General features: G+C 39.9%; 1 protein-coding gene and 2 long non-coding RNA genes across 3 annotated transcripts in view; 1 reads left to right on the plus strand and 2 right to left on the minus strand.

The window, feature by feature from the left end:
• LOC121568689 (Kv channel-interacting protein 2-like) overlaps positions 1–17,072 on the plus strand; it is a 267,640-nt gene that overhangs the window by 47,590 nt on the left and 202,978 nt on the right. The window lies entirely within an intron of this gene.
• On the minus strand, positions 7,250–8,037 carry LOC121568700. The gene is made up of 3 exons (XR_006001273.1): positions 7,874–8,037; positions 7,552–7,719; positions 7,250–7,328 (listed from the first exon to the last, which is right to left on the minus strand). It is a non-coding gene; the product is annotated as an uncharacterized LOC121568700 (long non-coding RNA).
• On the minus strand, positions 9,288–13,826 carry LOC121568710. The gene is made up of 3 exons (XR_006001275.1): positions 13,795–13,826; positions 13,123–13,150; positions 9,288–9,349 (listed from the first exon to the last, which is right to left on the minus strand). It is a non-coding gene; the product is annotated as an uncharacterized LOC121568710 (long non-coding RNA).

A 17,072-nucleotide genomic window follows, 5' to 3' on the forward strand; every position in this document is an offset into this window, starting at 1 on the left:
ATGACATAAGTATTTGATACATCAGAAAAGCAGAACTTAATATTTGGTACAGAAACCTTTGTTTGCAATTACAGAGATCATACGTTTCCTGTAGATCTTGACCAGGTTTGCACACACTGCAGCAGGGATTTTGGCCCACTCCTCCATACAGACTTTCTCCAGATCCTTCAGGTTTCGGGGCTGTCGCTGGGCAATACGGACTTTCAGCTCCCTCCAAAGACTTTCTATTGGGTTCAGGTCTGGAGACTGGCTAGGCCACACCAGGACCTTGAGATGCTTCTTATGGAGCCACTCCTTAGTTGCCCTGGCTGTGTGTTTCGGGTCGTTGTCATGCTGGAAGACCCAGCCACGACCCATCTTCAATGCTCTTACTGAGGGAAGGAAGTTGTTGGCCAAGATCTCGCGAAACATGGCCCCATCCATCCTCCCCTTAATACGGTGCAGTCGTCCTGTCCCCTTTGCAGAAAAGCATCCCCAAAGAATGATGTTTCCACCTCCATGCTTCATGGTTGGGATGGTGTTCTTGGGGTTGTACTCATCCTTCTTCTTCCTCCAAACACGGCGAGTGGAGTTTAGACCAAAAAGCTCTATTTTTGTCTCATCAGACCACATGACCTTCTCCCATTCCTCCTCTGGATCATCTAGATGGTCATTGGCAAACTTCAGACGGGCCTGGACATGCGCTGGCTTGAGTAGGGGGACCTTCCGTGCGCTGCAGAATTTTAATCCATGACGGCGTAGTGTGTTACTAATGGTTTTCTTTGAGACTGTTGTCCCAGCTCTCTTCAGGTCATTGACCAGGTCCTGCCGTGTAGTTCTGGGCTGATCCCTCACCTTCCTCATGATCATTGATGCCCCACGAGGTGAGATCTTGCAAGGAGCCCCAGACCGAGGGTGATTGACCATCATCTTGAACTTCTTCCATTTTCTAATAATTGCGCCAACAGTTGTTGCCTTCTCACCAAGCTGCTTGCCTATTGTCCTGTAGCCCATCCCAGCCTTGTGCAGGTCTACAATTTTATCCCTGATGTCCTTACACAGCTCTCTGGTCTTGGCCATTGTGGAGAGGTTGGAGTCTGTTTGATTGAGTGTGTGGACAGGTGTCTTGTATACAGGTAACGAGTTCAAACAGGTGCAGTTAATACAGGTAATGAGTGGAGAACAGGAGGGCTTCTTAAAGAAAAACTAACAGGTCTGTAAGAGCCGGAATTCTTACTGGTTGGTAGGTGATCAAATACTTATGTCATGCAATAAAATGCAAATTAATTACTTAAAAATCATACAATGTGATTTTCTGTATTTTTGTTTTAGATTCCATCTCTCACAGTTGAAGTGTACCTATGATAACAATTACAGACCTCTACATGCTTTGTAAGTAGGAAAACCTGCAAAATCAGCAGTGTATCTAATACATGTTCTCCCCACTGTACATGTTTTTCTATTCAGATGTTTAGTAGAAACTTTTCTTGCCCAGTCTTTTAGCAAAAAAATATATGATTTTTTTTTTAGAAAAATAAATAAATACATAAATAAAAAATAACAATTAACAAGTCTACTTCTGGGCATTTTGTTTATACTTTAAGATGAACTATGTAATAGTAGAAAATATTCAAACTCAGAAAAGCTAAAATTACATTAAGAAAATATAATTATGTCACAAATAGCTTATAAACTGTTAATACAACATTACCAGGGGGGCATCAGCAAGAGTTGGGTGGTGACCAAAAATTAGAGTTTAGAAAGATTATTTGCCCACACCTGTGCCTTTTAGCACAAAATGAAACAATCTATTTAATAATAATAGTAATATAACAATAATAGTAATACAAATAATTAAGAATTAAAAATATAATTAAATAAACAATTACAAAGGCACACTTTTGGCCATCTTGTTGTAAACTTGCAGTGCAGCAATGTATAAACAAATTGCTTGTAAATTCTTCACAACTAAAACTGCTAAAATTTCAAAACGGTACATTGACATGTACAAAGGCAGTGTGTAGCCTTCCTTTGGCTATCTGGTTCACATCTAGCAACTTCAGGGTGCACTGTATAGTTTTAGAAAATTAATTCAAACTCGAAAAGCAAAATTAACAATATTAATAAGACAATACAAATTATTTGATCAATGTCCATAACTGAATAAACATCCCATTCTCAGAAGAAAATAAAGTCCCTATAACACTGTTTCCAACTAGAAAGGTGGCTACTTTACTAAAGTAAACTAAAGTAAAGTAGCCTGAAACTTTGAGGACAGTAAATGTATGTATGAAAATGTATCAATGAAGAGCTTTCCTTTCTGATAAAAATGTACTTCCCAAAACTATATAGTACACCTTTTAAAAACAAAATGCCATAGTGTATAAATATGGAGGATATATTTATTCATAAATCAAATTGAAAGTCCAAAGAGAAAAAGAAGCAAGATCAAATTAATAGTATTATTTTACTACGCTACTAGGAAAAATCATGCCATAATTAAATGTATGATGTAAAAGCTTAAATGGAAATACTTCAATTAAAATCTCAAATATAATTTTTTATTTTAGCCTTTCCCCTTTATAATTTTCAATTTGACATTTTATATTTTTAATTTAAAATTTTTACGTTTTACATTTGACATTGACATTTTAAGATTCACCTTTTACATTTTGATTTAACATTAAGCTTTTCATTTAGAAGTGACAGGTGTCAATTTAAATGAGGAGGCGTGGCCCAACGGCTGGTGGGAGGGTCTGAAACGAATTCCAGCTGACAGTTGAAGCTTTGCATTTTAAATTTGACTTTTTAAATTTAATTATGGCATGATTTTTCCTAGTAGTGTAGTAAAATAATAATATTTTAAATTTGATCTCGCTTCGTTTTCTCTTTGGACTTTCAATTTGAATTATGAATAAAAATATCCTCCATATATAAACACTTAATTCAACCCTGCATTTCAGTTTAACAACAATAAAATGTACATTAACAAGTACAAAGACTGTGTACTTTGTGCCATTTGGCTGAAAACCAGTTGAGTAGAGCAGCAACTTTAACATCAACAGTTGAACAGTATTCAACATGGACCTGACATGACATATTCTCATTGTGGACTATGCTCTAACAGAGTGAGCCGTCAGAATCCACCACTCCTTTTTGGATCTTCAGTTACACATACAACATCAGCTCATTTTTAAGAGTCTGCAGCTTGGGTGACAGTTTAGAGTCATCAAGACCAAGTAAGATTTTCTGTGTGAACTCAAAAGTGTTTGTCAGTCCCTTGGGATAGCTGAGATGTAGTGCATAAATCAGGCCGAACATTACCAGGAAGGCATCAGCAAGCCTGGGGAGATTGACAACCACATCACCCTCTAGGACGACCTCTGCAGTGAACTGGGCTTGTGGCATCATCACTGACTGTTTTAAGGAGGACCACTGATGCATCCCCCAGGTCTGGCTCATCCATATCATCCTTAAAAAAATGAAAGGGAGATCATATACTAATCTCATTTACTGAAACTATGGCTGTGGCAATTTTGATTACAGTTGGGTGTAGGGGTGGAACGGTACATGTATTTGTATTGAACCGAAACGGTACAGGCGTCTCGGTACGGTACATGAATTTACACGGAGAATACACGGTATAAAAATAAATAAAACTTGAGTGCAAATTAATTTATGTAATGCGGAACTACTGTTAGACACGCAGTTCTTTAGGGACAACTAATCTGTAGCCCTGCCCTTAGCTCTGAAACTCCCGAGCCCCGCCTACATGTCGAGTCAGTCAGTCCAGTCCAAATGAAGAGTCCACATGAAGCGAACTAGTCCCTTCCAAATACAACCAAACACGGACGTAGCTGTATCCCTTCTCGCCTCGACCACAAATGGCCTCCAGGCCCGTTTGATTCGCTGTTTGCTCTGGTATTAGCTGTTAGCTCCGCCGTTAGCTGTTAGCTTCGCCGTTAGCATGTGAAGCTAACACCAAAACTCGACAACTGCTCTGTGTAACCGAAGCTGCTCTTTTAACATCCCTGCTCTGTGCATTCACATATGAGAGCAGCGCTTGTCTCCCATATCACACTACTAGCTGATTGTCTTATTTTGTTTACAAGTTACAGATGGAGTCTGGAGATGATGCAGGGTACTTATTGTTTACTGTTTACATCTTACTTTATACACTTCAAGCTGTTACAGCTAGCTCAGTTGACAGCCTGAGACATGCACAACATTTTTGTTTTGCTTTCCCCTCCATTGTACCAAACCGAACCGTGATGTCTGAACCGAGGTATGTACCGAACCGTGACTTCTGTGTACCGTTCCATCCCTAGTTGAATGTCATATAAATTACAATAAATACACAAGTCCAGGGACGGCTTGTTCAATAGGGCGATATGGGCGACGCACTGCCAAACGGGAAAAGGAAGGGATTTTTTTTCTAATCAATTATAAAAATAAAAAAATAAAAATAAAATTATAATTTTTTTTTATAAATTTATAAAAAATTATATCACGGCAACAGCAGTTATCAGTGTTCACGTCTGATCTGCCAGCCACTAAATGTCAAATCAGGCTAAAGTCGTGCTTCAAATGGCCCCGCCGCTTTTTTGGGCGATTTCAGTCAGGTTGAAAATCGCCCAGAAGTCTCTCATAGCCTGTCATGTAAAATCTATTTTTTCACATTTCAAAGCTTTCAATACATTCTCTATGGGTGTCTGTGTGCATGCACTACGCGCTTTCGTCATACGTGACGTAACGTTGAACGAACTAAGACAATGCGCGGCTATCAGCGTCTATGTTGCGACCTGCAGTGTGGCGTTATTTTATGTTTTTAATTTGTAGACTTAGTTTACAAACATTCTGCAAACATTCTGCTTTGGACTGATCTTCGGTTTTGGACTGATCTTGTTGATCGTGTACATACCCGCTACGAACGGACTAAATAATGAAAACGCTGCTGGCAGAGAGGTGGAGCCGGCCACCTTCACCCTGGTCAGAGCGGACCGCGATCCTGGTAAGAGAGCGACTGTACCCCGACATTGAACTGCTTTCTGTGTCATTGAACCTTACTATTGTTGATAAAACAAGTTTACTGGAGAACGGAGAAAAAGTAGAGACTTTTGGACAAGGTGGATAATTGTATAATATAAGGCAGTTTATTCAGAGGTAAAGATATCTGCAATCGCGTTCACGGACCCGTTCGTCAAACTCTTAGGGAGCTATAAATCAAGCCCCATTACTTACCATATCAGATAAGAGAAATTGCTGCAGCTACATATATTTTACATCCTGGCCCTACATAGTTCACTATTTGCATCACTTACCAAAATATTACATGTGGTCATATATGCTTGGAAAGTGGAGATGCCATAGAACGTCAAAAAAGTAAACATTGCTGGAGACACATTGCGTTTGCTAGCGAAGAGATGTGTTGTGGCAAATGAACTTGGGCTGGGAATTGCCAGGAACCTCACGATAAGATATATGCATCAGCATTGCGAGTCTCATGATTCTATACGTATTGCGATTCGATACTGTGATTTTATTGCGCACCATATGTCTGTTGCAGAGGGATCAGAAAGCCATGAGAACGAGTTTTGATCAGTCATGGAAATAAAAGTGCTGAAAACAAATTGGCTCCCAATGTGAAAAGATTGAGAACAAGCTATGAAGGAACAATAATGGTGTTTTGGTGCAGGTACAGCCAACTAGTGCTAAAATATTGCGATATTGTCAATACAGTATATCGTAAAGTATCACTATGTAACTCGATTTCTTTCACCCCAATCCCTCAAATTAACGGTAAATAACTGAATTGTTTGCCCCACATTTAGCTAAGATGATTAGCTAGCCAGCTAAAATGTTTTATTTAGTTAGCAGTCGCATCTACAATAGTTTACTGTCAATAACATGTCTCCAAAAATGACGTGGGTGTCTCCAATTGTGTTGACATTTTACAATTGCAATGCGCATCCATGAGTATCCACTTTCTGTAGCTCAGCTGGTAGAGCATGGTGCTTGTAACGCCAAGGTAGTGGGTTCGATCCCCGGGACCACCCATACACAAAAATGTATGCACGCATGACTGTAAGTCGCTTTGGATAAAAGCGTCTGCTAAATGGCATATTATTATTATTATTATTATTATCTGAAGAGAGCCCGAAACATTGTGTGCAGACATTTTATGCAATAAATGAAGTAGGTTCAATCTAGTAGTTCTGATCTTCTGATTGGTCCTGATGAGTTGGGCGAGGTCCCCTCCAGGCTACTGTCACTGTTGCATTGGCTCTGAGTCGGGTTCTCTGTCTTCAAATGTTCAGCCTAAGAGAGGGGATTTTTGTGTGTGTGTGTGTGTGTGTGTGTGTGTTTAACAGTGATGATGTGTGTGTGTGTGTGTGTGTGTTTAACAGTGATGATGTGTGTGTGTGTGTGTGTTTGTGTGTGTGTGTGTCCTCAGAGCAAGAACTCGTGAGTTGGAAGAACTGAGAGGCCTATGGCGTGGGTGTTGTCCTTGGCCACCTGCTGACAAGGCTGACAAGATAGGACCCTTTTGTCCATTGTTATTGGATAGGAACATAACTTATAACCAGCTCCTGACCTAAATAGATCTTAGCACAACATTTTACTCAACATATCATATTCCATATTCACTATAACAAATATATTTACTACGACATTAGCAAGAACCGCCACATCCTCAGCCGGCTAATCCAGTGTGTGAAGTTTTGCGGAGTGTTTGAGTTAGCTTTGCGAGGCAAAGATGAAACTGAGGGCTCCACCAACCCTGGTAAGCCAACACTTTTGAGATCAGTCAATAAATGCTTCTGGTATTGACTTATATGCTGCCCCTGTCTTCATGTTGTTGCTGGACATATCTTTTTTTAAATGTGTGTAGGTCACCTAAATCATCAGAAAAATTGCCCCTCCTGAGAATTTTTTCAGGAGCCGCCACTGCACAAGTCTGAAAGACTCCTGTTCATTCTGCTGCGTTGTGCTCTCGTTGCTGAGAAAGTGAGATTACTTTTATGTGTTCCACTGTGAGGCTAATGACGGCTACTTGATTTTCTTTGCAGTTGATTGTTTTGATGCCGTAATGGGCTCAAAATGACACTTCATACTTATGAACATCTTGCCAGAGGTTTGTAGTTGAAACACTGGTACATATACAGAAATTCTAGTGTGTTGGAAATGAAATGAAGATATGAATTTGTTAATTTACAGTACAATAGGCCTGATATCTCTTTACTGGGACTTACCACACATGTTCTGAAAAATCCAGAGACTTCCTCTAGTAGATAAACAGGAAGGGCATGGAGAACAGTGGTACGCCTTGTGTGGACATCATGTAATTCCTAAGAAGATTAAAATAGTGTTGTGACAAGTTTACTAATCAAACCCAATGACAAACAGTCCCAACTAATTATTAATTAATTAATTAACTAATTAATTACCAATATCTGCACATAAATCCACCAATAACCTGCTGACTGGTGCAATTGTGGAATTCAAAAGCTTATTTGAAGCATTAAACTCCCAACATTACACTAAGACTCTACCTGTGAAATGTATAATCACCTGTGTATCATGGACTTTGAAAATGTTTGCCAAAGCATCTGCAGTCTTTCCAGTTTTGGAAGCTTTCTGTCTAAATAAGGCCATCAAACGAGGAGTGTGGCGATCAAGCTCGGCATAGAAAGTGTTAGGTAGGTTCTGGTTAGTTATCCGTTGGAACTCTGCATATACCTCTATTGAGGAAAGGACAGTAACAGCAATTATTTATTTTATGATGAATGAAATTAGGCAACATTACACACAATGTGACATACAGTAGCAAAGACAAAAACAGAAAAAAGAACCTACAAAATGAATTTATTTATTAAATTGATGATGATTTTACCTCAGACTGCATATGAAGAGCAGGCCAGAGGTCCATTAGCTCTTTCACCGGTGGGCAGGACATTACAATAGTCTGTCGTCGCAAGGCAAACGTGTTCTGCATCATCTTACTAATAAGGGGTAGGTTTCTCTCAGTCTTCTTTACTTCCTCAACAATAGCCTGCCTCAAAAGGTCAAGACTTGAGGGATCCTCTCCTTGAGGAAAGTTAGGCAGAAAGTTGACCTCTGCACGCTTAGGCCTTTTGATGTAGGAGTGTGAACGTTCATTCTCAGGGTTTTTTCGGCTTCTTTTCCCAGCATTTACAGCGACCTCCTGACATCCAGCCCTTCTCATCTTGGTCCTGTAATTACCCATTTTAAACCTGATGCTGTTCTTCCAGCCATTCCATCCATTGTCAGATCCTGCTTCTTTTAAACAGGGGTGTTTCCTCACAAGAGCTTCAGCCACCATTGCTATCTCTTTATCACTGGGGTAAGCCTTAAAACCATATATGGTAGATGCCAGTTTGTCTAAAATATTGTGCTTTTGGTCCCTTGACAACTGAAGAGGTCTTTCATTCTTTTCAAATTCAGCATTCCCATCTCTAAGTGTCAGCTCAACGTCAAATGCAAATGTGGGAATTTGAAATGGACCTGGAGGCCATCTGCTCAGACGTTCTGGGGATGACACATCTGAAAGGGTATCAGTTGATGCAAGAGAACTGGAATCCTGTCTAACTGAAATATGAACACAGGCTTTTTGTGGTAACTCCTCGATGTCAACAAGGCAAGTCAGTTTTCCATCAAAGTCTGGATCTTCGTATTGCAAACTGAAGTCACAGTCCAATTCCAGTTGTTCTTTTAAAATCACTGCATCAACAGAGGCTGGACGGGAGCTGAGTTTTAATTTTCTAACACGGTCTGCCTCGATGACACGAAGGATCATGTTTTGTGGGGCTTCAGCTGCCATCACTTTAATAAATGAAGAGATTTGGAGGTTAAAAACACATCAGCACACATGGCAGGCCCTGGCGGACATAATGAATGTATGGCAAAACAAACACTGCATGTCTCCAAAACTTATCAGGCAGGTTTCCAGGATGCCAAGTAGCCTACTCATTTCAATGTAACAATTGCCGATGAGAACCGGTGTAAAAAAAAAAAAAAATAATCGATCACAGACTTCATGATCGATTACCATGGCAACGAACGAAGCTTCGAAGCTTTGATTTTTTTGGGTCAGCCCTAATGTTGATTTATATAATGATTGATTATACTGAGCACATTTTCCAATAAATGAACAATTAATGATTTTATGAAGAATAACTTACCATAGAGTGGTCTTAATTTTGTCTCACTTGTATGAACCTCTTGGGAGTCAACAACAGCAAGCCATCAATCTTATATGCAGAGAGTGGGATTATATAATTGAAGTCAGATTGCAGGTGGATAGACAGGCTTCCCTGTATGGCTGACAGCTCATAGGATCGAAGATGCTCTACATACCAGGAGTCATAATCACAACAGAGAAAATAAACATTGTGATTCACAAAGTAGATCTGTGTTAGTCTGCAAAATTTTGACAGTCCCCCACTGATTCCAACTGACACAAACATGCCACTGGTATAGTCTGTGCCATCAATGGTCACCTTTGATGTACGATAGACAGTGTCACTAGTTGTTTGTCCTCTAATGTGAGCCTGAGCTACTTCTGGTAGAGCTGAAACCAAAACAGAGTCTACCCTGGATGTTTGCGTTTTTGGTTTGAAAAACGATGGTGAACCAAGGTGATATGCCATCATGTGTTGGTGTCTGATTGCCAGTGTCTTCAAGACATTTTTGAAGTTTTGAGCGTCATGCACCACTCTCTTGAAGAAGCGATGTTTAGCTTCAAATCGCATGGTCCAAACATGCACCAGGGGCCCAAAGCACTTAACTAAGGTGGGGTAATGCTCCATTTAGTGATATTTAGGACGAAGCCTAAACTCAGGGAAAGCCTCTTGTAGGATCTACAAAATAGGAAAGCCTCTACAAAATAGTCCAATGTTTCATCAGAAAATGATGGGCACAATGCTAATTCCACCAACTCTTTCAAGTCCATCAAAACCTCCCATGCAACATTACCCTCTGGTACTTTACTGCCTACAAGTAACGGAAGTAGTCTGAGCAGCGTGGCATTTTCATGCCCGTTGCCTCCAATTGTTTTCTGGGTCATGAAAGTTTTGGGAACTGGATGAGGTTTATTTACTTTATCAGTGTGCTGATATGGGAATGATGTGATCATTTGGTTCAAATACTCTAAAGTGAAGTGCTTAAGCCGAATCATTTCTCTAATGCAAAGTGCAAGTTCAACTGGAACGATTCCTTCCAAAAGATCGTGTAGTAGATCTGGAGGAAAACCTGTGATAGGGTTGAAGTGCTCAAGTGACTCACGGAAGACACAATCACCTTTAACCCCAAATTGGCTGCTTGAACTCTCATCTTGGAGGACATTTTGTACATGAATGTCATGACTCGCTTTGGTTTTCTGGACAAATTCCTCCTTTTTTACCTCAGTTGTTTGAAACTGTTCACTTGTGGCCATACAGAATCTGCAAACATAATCTGCTCTGAATGACTCCAAAAAGCCACCTAACCCATGTGCAGCCAGATTGTCAGCAGAAACACAGAAGATGGTGCCTTTCACATTCTGACCAACAGATTCAATGAAAACACCATCCTGTTCATCACGAACCAGTGGAGCACAGCTGCATATCCATATTTCTGGAGGTCTGTCACTTTAGCTAGCATGGCCAATTGTATAGTGTGCATTGCTGATCTATATTTGGGTGGCACATTTGCTAGGACCCAGTATACAGCACAAAGTTTGTGAACTTTACGTGATGTGCCGAGAGGGTTAGCGATTTCAAGATCGTCAATATATAGCTTTATTGCTAGGTGTAGATCTTCTGTTGAGAGTAACTCATTTTCCTGGAAATGAGAGCCATCACGATATGACATAATAACCAGGCTCAGTGTTTGGTTCTCTGATCTTGCTCAGGATATCTGTGTTTTTTAAACAGCTCCTGAATCATTTGAAGGATTGGAACATACAGTGGGGAGAACAAGTATTTGATACACTGCCGATTTTGCAGGTTCCAGAAAATCACATTGTATGATTTTTAAGTAATTAATTTGCATTTTATTGCATGATATAAGTATTTCATCACCCACCAACCAGTAAGAATTCCGGCTCTCACAGACCTGTTAGTTTTTCTTTAAGAAGCCCTCCTGTTCTCCACTCATTACCTGTATTAACTGCACCTGTTTGAACTCGTTACCTGTATAAAAGACACCTGTCCACACACTCAATCAAACAGACTCCAACCTCTCCACAATGGCCAAGACCAGAGTGCTGTGTAAGGACATCAGGGTTAAAATTGTAGACCTGCACAAGGCTGGGATGGGCTACAGGACAATAGGCAAGCAGCTTGGTGAGAAGGCAACAACTGTTGGCGCAATTATTAGAAAATGGAAGAAGTTCAAGATGACGGTCAATCACCCTCGGTCTGGGGCTCCATGCAAGATCTCACCTCATGGGGCATCAATGATCATGAGGAAGGTGAGGGGATCAGCCCAGAACTACACGGCAGGACCTGGTCAATGACCTGAAGAGAGCTGGGACCACAGTCTCAAAGAAAACCATTAGTAACACACTACGCCGTCATGGGATTAAAATCCTGCAGCGCACGCAAGGTCCCCCTGCTCAAGCCAGCGCATGTCCAGGCCCATCTGAAGTTTGCCAATGACCATCTGGATGATCCAGAGGAGGAATGGGAGAAGGTCATGTGGTCTGATGAGACAAAAATAGAGCTTTTTGGTCTAAACTCCACTCGCCGTGTTTGGAGGAAGAAGAAGGATGAGTACAACCCCAAGAACACCATCCCAACCGTGAAGCATGGAGGTGGAAAAATCATTCTTTGGGGATGCTTTTCTGCAAAGGGGACAGGACGACTGCACCGTATTGAGGGGAGGATGGAAGGGGCCATGTATCGCGAGATCTTGGCCAACTGGAGAAGGTCTGTATGGAGGAGTGGGCCAAAATCCCTGCTGCAGTGTGTGCAAACCTGGTCAAGATCTACAGGAAACGTATGATCTCTGTAATTGCAAACAAAGGTTTCTGTACCAAATATTAAGTTCTGCTTTTCTGATGTATCAAATACTTATGTCATGCAATAAAAAGCAAATTAATTACTTAAAAATCATACAATGTGATTTTCTGGATTTTTGTTTTAGATTCCGTCTCTCACAGTTGAAGTGTACCTATGATAAAAATTACAGACCTCTACATGCTTTGTAAGTAGGAAAACCTGCAAAATCGGCAGTGTATCAAATACTTGTTCTCCCCACTGTACATGATGGTATGACCAGATGCTTCTAAATGGTACTCTACTGGCATTACCAATGGATAGTTGTGCTCTATAAATGTCTTCCTTCGCTTATAAGAGGACAACTCTGCACCTTTGGAGGTTGCACTAAATACAAAATTAGAGTCCATGACAGCACTGACAACTTCATTGAGTGTGGAATCTGTGATATTGTGACCATGTCTCTGCAATATATCATTAATTGCATCCTTGATCAATGGCTGAGATAAAGAGAAGATCTGATTCAAGTGATCAACTATTTCTTGTGAAGCTGTGTTTGACACATGAAGGATAGCCTGCATCTTTAGAAATAAAGATGCTGCATTAAGTTTGAGCTGATTTTTTAGTTTTGAAGTATCACACTGCTCATCATCCTGCATTTCTGTGCTCTGAAATTGACACTCTTCATCCATATCAATAGTGACGTTAGAGTTGGTGGCTTGGAGATTCTGAGTATGTTCATAAACAATGTCACTACCAAAGTCTGACGCAAGACTTGCTTGATGCACTCTACTTTTATGGGAATTAAAAGAAGCGTATACATTTGTGCTATAGTTACAACCTTTGTATGGGCATACCACTGTTCTTATGTGACTGAGGAGTACAGACTCAGAAAAAGGTTGCTGAAATGTGCATAAAGGACACTTGAATTTCACAAGTTCCTGAATCTCCTTTGCATTGCTGTTATGTTCTTGAGTATGATATCTTGACAGATGAGTACTCAGTGCACTAAGTGTCTGAAATGTGCACTTGCAATCATCATGGAGGCATGGGAGTGGGCTAATTTTTGAAAAGTGGCTGTGCTGCAGTCTGCAGTGTTTAAATAAATATTTTCTAGTGGTAAAAGAAGCTGAACACAACTTACAGTGCCAAGTCATATTTGTTGCAGCAACCTAAAAACACACAACAAAAATATTATTTTACAGGACACCTGTCATGAAGTTTAAACCTCCATCAGAACTATTAAAAACTGCAGTCATATTCCTCATACTAAAAGTGTACAACAATATAGCTACACCAACATTGATTAAAACAAAGTAGATGTGTAAGATGCCTGTTAGACTTTTCAAAACATTTTATTACACAAATAAGTCAAAGTTAGGTAATGTTGGGCTGGTAGCATCCATAAATTCTTATCATAGCAATAACAAAAAAATTAATACAAAAAAATTAACCAGCTAATTCAACTTGCAGAGAATAGCTTTCAGTTAGCCTAAAGCACAACACGTGGAGTTAGCTTCTGCTTTCACTCACAACACTGACACAGCTCCAGCACAGATTTCGAGTTTTTATTGAGCAGTACATGATACCTTACTATCCACCGCTGCACGTTGGGCTCAACCAGTTTTTTACAACTACATTAGCCTAGCCATGTATCCTATACAGCTAGCTAACTGGCGGGATGACTTTGCATGTTAGCTTGCTAACCTAACGGTTAACCGTTTTACATTGCTAACGTGACTCACTTTGTCCGTCTTAAAAACACGTTGAACCTCCAGAAACAAACATTCAAGCAAGTTTTATGTTGACTACTTACATTCACAACTCATTTGTGCAGAGCTGAGTGTTCCGGTCTGCTGCCTGAAGAGGAAGTGCACGCAAATACTACAAAATAAAATATGTGAGCGCATATATGTAATTTATTAACTAGCCAACCTTGTAACAAGCAAACTATTAACAATTAATTATTTATAAACGTATATACGTGTGTGTGTGTGTGTGTGTGTGTGATATTTTATATATACAAATCTATCTGATGCAATTGATTTATTCTCAATTCGTTCTTGATTTGATTTATTTGTTCTTTCAAAATAAGACATAAATTCATGTTTAATCCATATAGTTTTAAGTTTAATTTTTTTTTTTTTTAAGTAGCAGTTACATAAAAATGCAATTTTTTCATATTGTTCAAAAATTACAAGTTCAATAAACTCAAAAAGAAGAAAATTGCTACTGGCACTCAACATTTTTAAGTAAGTACAACTTTTAAGAACATTTTAAGTTTACACTACTTATTACAATGAATTATTTTGAACATTTGGGTTTACAGTGCATTATTTTATATTAGATTATTTTATAGTAAGAATAATATAATAGAACTTAGTTGAATAAAACAGAAAGGATATTTTTCCCATTCCGGAGCGAGAGCACATATTAAGTGGCTATGTTGAACGTAAAAGTGATCATTTGAAACTGGTCCTATACGCTAGATTTAGAGTTATTTGGGAAATGTTGTTGTGAATGATACATACTTTAGAATGTCTTAGAAATCAAAGCAAATATGGGCTGCATGATGCGACTATAGGCTATAGACTATTTGAAAAAGTCGCAAAAGCTTGTGCTCTGTTCCTTGCCTCAAGCTGAACAAGCTGTTCTCTCATCAAGTGATCATATTTTCACTCATCAGACTATTCTCAATCTAATTTTGTATTTACTAATATGTACATTAGTTTAGATTTAGAATGGCCCATTATCAAATGGGCAGGAACAGGGGAAAAAATACATGTAATCCGTATATGCACTCGAATAGCGATTGGAGGCCGTATTCCCGCAGTTTGTTCTTAAATCATGCTGTTTAGGCTACTATGGTTTTATAGTGGAGCAGCAGAGAAATAAATACAGTAGCAGCTGGGATCCTCCTCATTTTAGTGGCAACCATCAAACGTCTGCTTTCACATGGGATTGTATATAGAAATGTCTGGGTTTATAAGACCACTTATTTTACTTCACGTTTGATGAGCATGCAGCATCTCGCTGCGCGACAGGTGATATTCCGCCCAAACTCAGTATGTCATGGGCTCTCCAACCATGTTCCTGCATATACCCAGTGCCTAATTTGGGAAACCAAGGGAAATCTGTTCGGGAACATGGATAGTAACATGTTTTCACAACAAAACATTTGATGAGATATTCTATAGTTAAAGGTGATGTCAGCCTATTAATTATGAATATAAAAAAAATCCCTATGACTAGGCTATTAAAAATCTAATCGCCTCGGGCTATACAGTTGAAGTCGGAAGTTTACATACACCTTAGCCAAATACATTTAAACTCAGTTTTTCACAATTCCTGACATTTAATCCTAGTAAAAAGTCACTGTCTTAAGTCAGTTAAGATCACCACTTTATTTTAAGAATGTGAAATGTCAGAATAATAGTAGAGAGAATGATTTATTTCAGCTTTTATTTCTTTCATCACATTCCCAGTGGGTCAGAAGTTTACATACACTCAATTAGTATTTGGTAGCATTGCCTTCAAATTGTTTAACTTGGGTCAAACTTTTCGGGTAGCCTTCCACAAGCTTCCCACAATAAGTTGGGTGAATTTAGGCCCATTCCTCCTGACAGAGCTGGTGTAACTGAGTCAGGTTTGTAGGCCTCCTTGCTCGCACACGCTTTTTCAGTTCTGCCCACACATTTTCTATAGGATTGAGGTCAGGGCTTTGTGATGGCCACTCCAATACCTTGACTTTGTTGTCCTTAAGCCATTTTGCCACAACTTTGGAAGTATGCTTGGGGTCATTGTCCATTTGGACCAAGCTTTAACTTCCTGACTGATGTCTTGAGATGTTGCTTCAATATATTCACATAATTTTCCTTCCTCATGATGCCATCTACAGTGGGGGAAAAAAGTATTTAGTCAGCCACCAATTGTGCAAGTTCTCCCACTTAAAAAGATGAGAGAGGCCTGTAATTTTCATCATAGGTACACGTCAACTATGACAGACAAAATGAGAAAAAAAATTCCAGAAAATCACATTGTAGGATTTTTAATGAATTTATTTGCAAATTATGGTGGAAAATAAGTATTTGGTCACCTACAAACAAGCAAGATTTCTGGCTCTCACAGACCTGTAACTTCTTCTTTAAGAGGCTCCTCTGTCCTCCACTCGTTACCTGTATTAATGGCACCTGTTTGAACTTGTTATCAGTATAAAAGACACCTGTCCACAACCTCAAACAGTCACACTCCAAACTCCACTATGGCCAAGACCAAAGAGCTGTCAAAGGACACCAGAAACAAAATTGTAGACCTGCACCAGGCTGGGAAGACTGAATCTGCAATAGGTAAGCAGCTTGGTATGAAGAAATCAACTGTGGGAGCAATTATTAGGAAATGGAAGACATACAAGACCACTGATAATCTCCCTCGATCTGGGGCTCCACGCAAGATCTCACCCCGTGGGGTCAAAATGATCACAAGAACGGTGAGCAAAAATCCCAGAACCACACGGGGGGGACCTAGTGAATGACCTGCAGAGAGCTGGGACCAAAGTAACAAAGCCTACCATCAGTACCACACTACGCCGCCAGGGATTCAGATCCTGCAGTGCCAGACGTGTCCCCTGCTTAAGCCAGTACATGTCCAGGCCCATCTGAAGTTTGCTAGAGTGCATTTGGATGATCCAGAAGAGGATTGGGGAGAATGTCATATGGTCAGATGAAACCAAAATATAACTTTTTGGTAAAAACTCAACTCGTCGTGTTTGGAGGACAAAGAATGCTGAGTTGCATCCAAAGAACACCATACCTACTGTGAAGCATGGGGGTGGAAACATCATGCTTTGGGGCTGTTTTTCTGCAAAGGGACCAGGACGACTGATCCCTGTAAAGGAAAGAATGAATGGGGCCATGTATCATGAGATTTTGAGTGAAAACCTCCTTCCATCAGCAAGGGCATTGAAGATGAAACGTGGCTGGGTCTTTCAGCATGACAATGATCCCAAACACACCGCCCGGGCAACGAAGGAGTGGCTTCGTAAGAAGCATTTCAAGGTCCTGGAGTGGCCTAGCCAGTCTCCAGATCTCAACCCCA

This window comes from Coregonus clupeaformis, chromosome 1 (genome assembly GCF_020615455.1).
Source record: "Coregonus clupeaformis isolate EN_2021a chromosome 1, ASM2061545v1, whole genome shotgun sequence".
Lineage (NCBI taxonomy): Eukaryota > Metazoa > Chordata > Actinopteri > Salmoniformes > Salmonidae > Coregonus > Coregonus clupeaformis.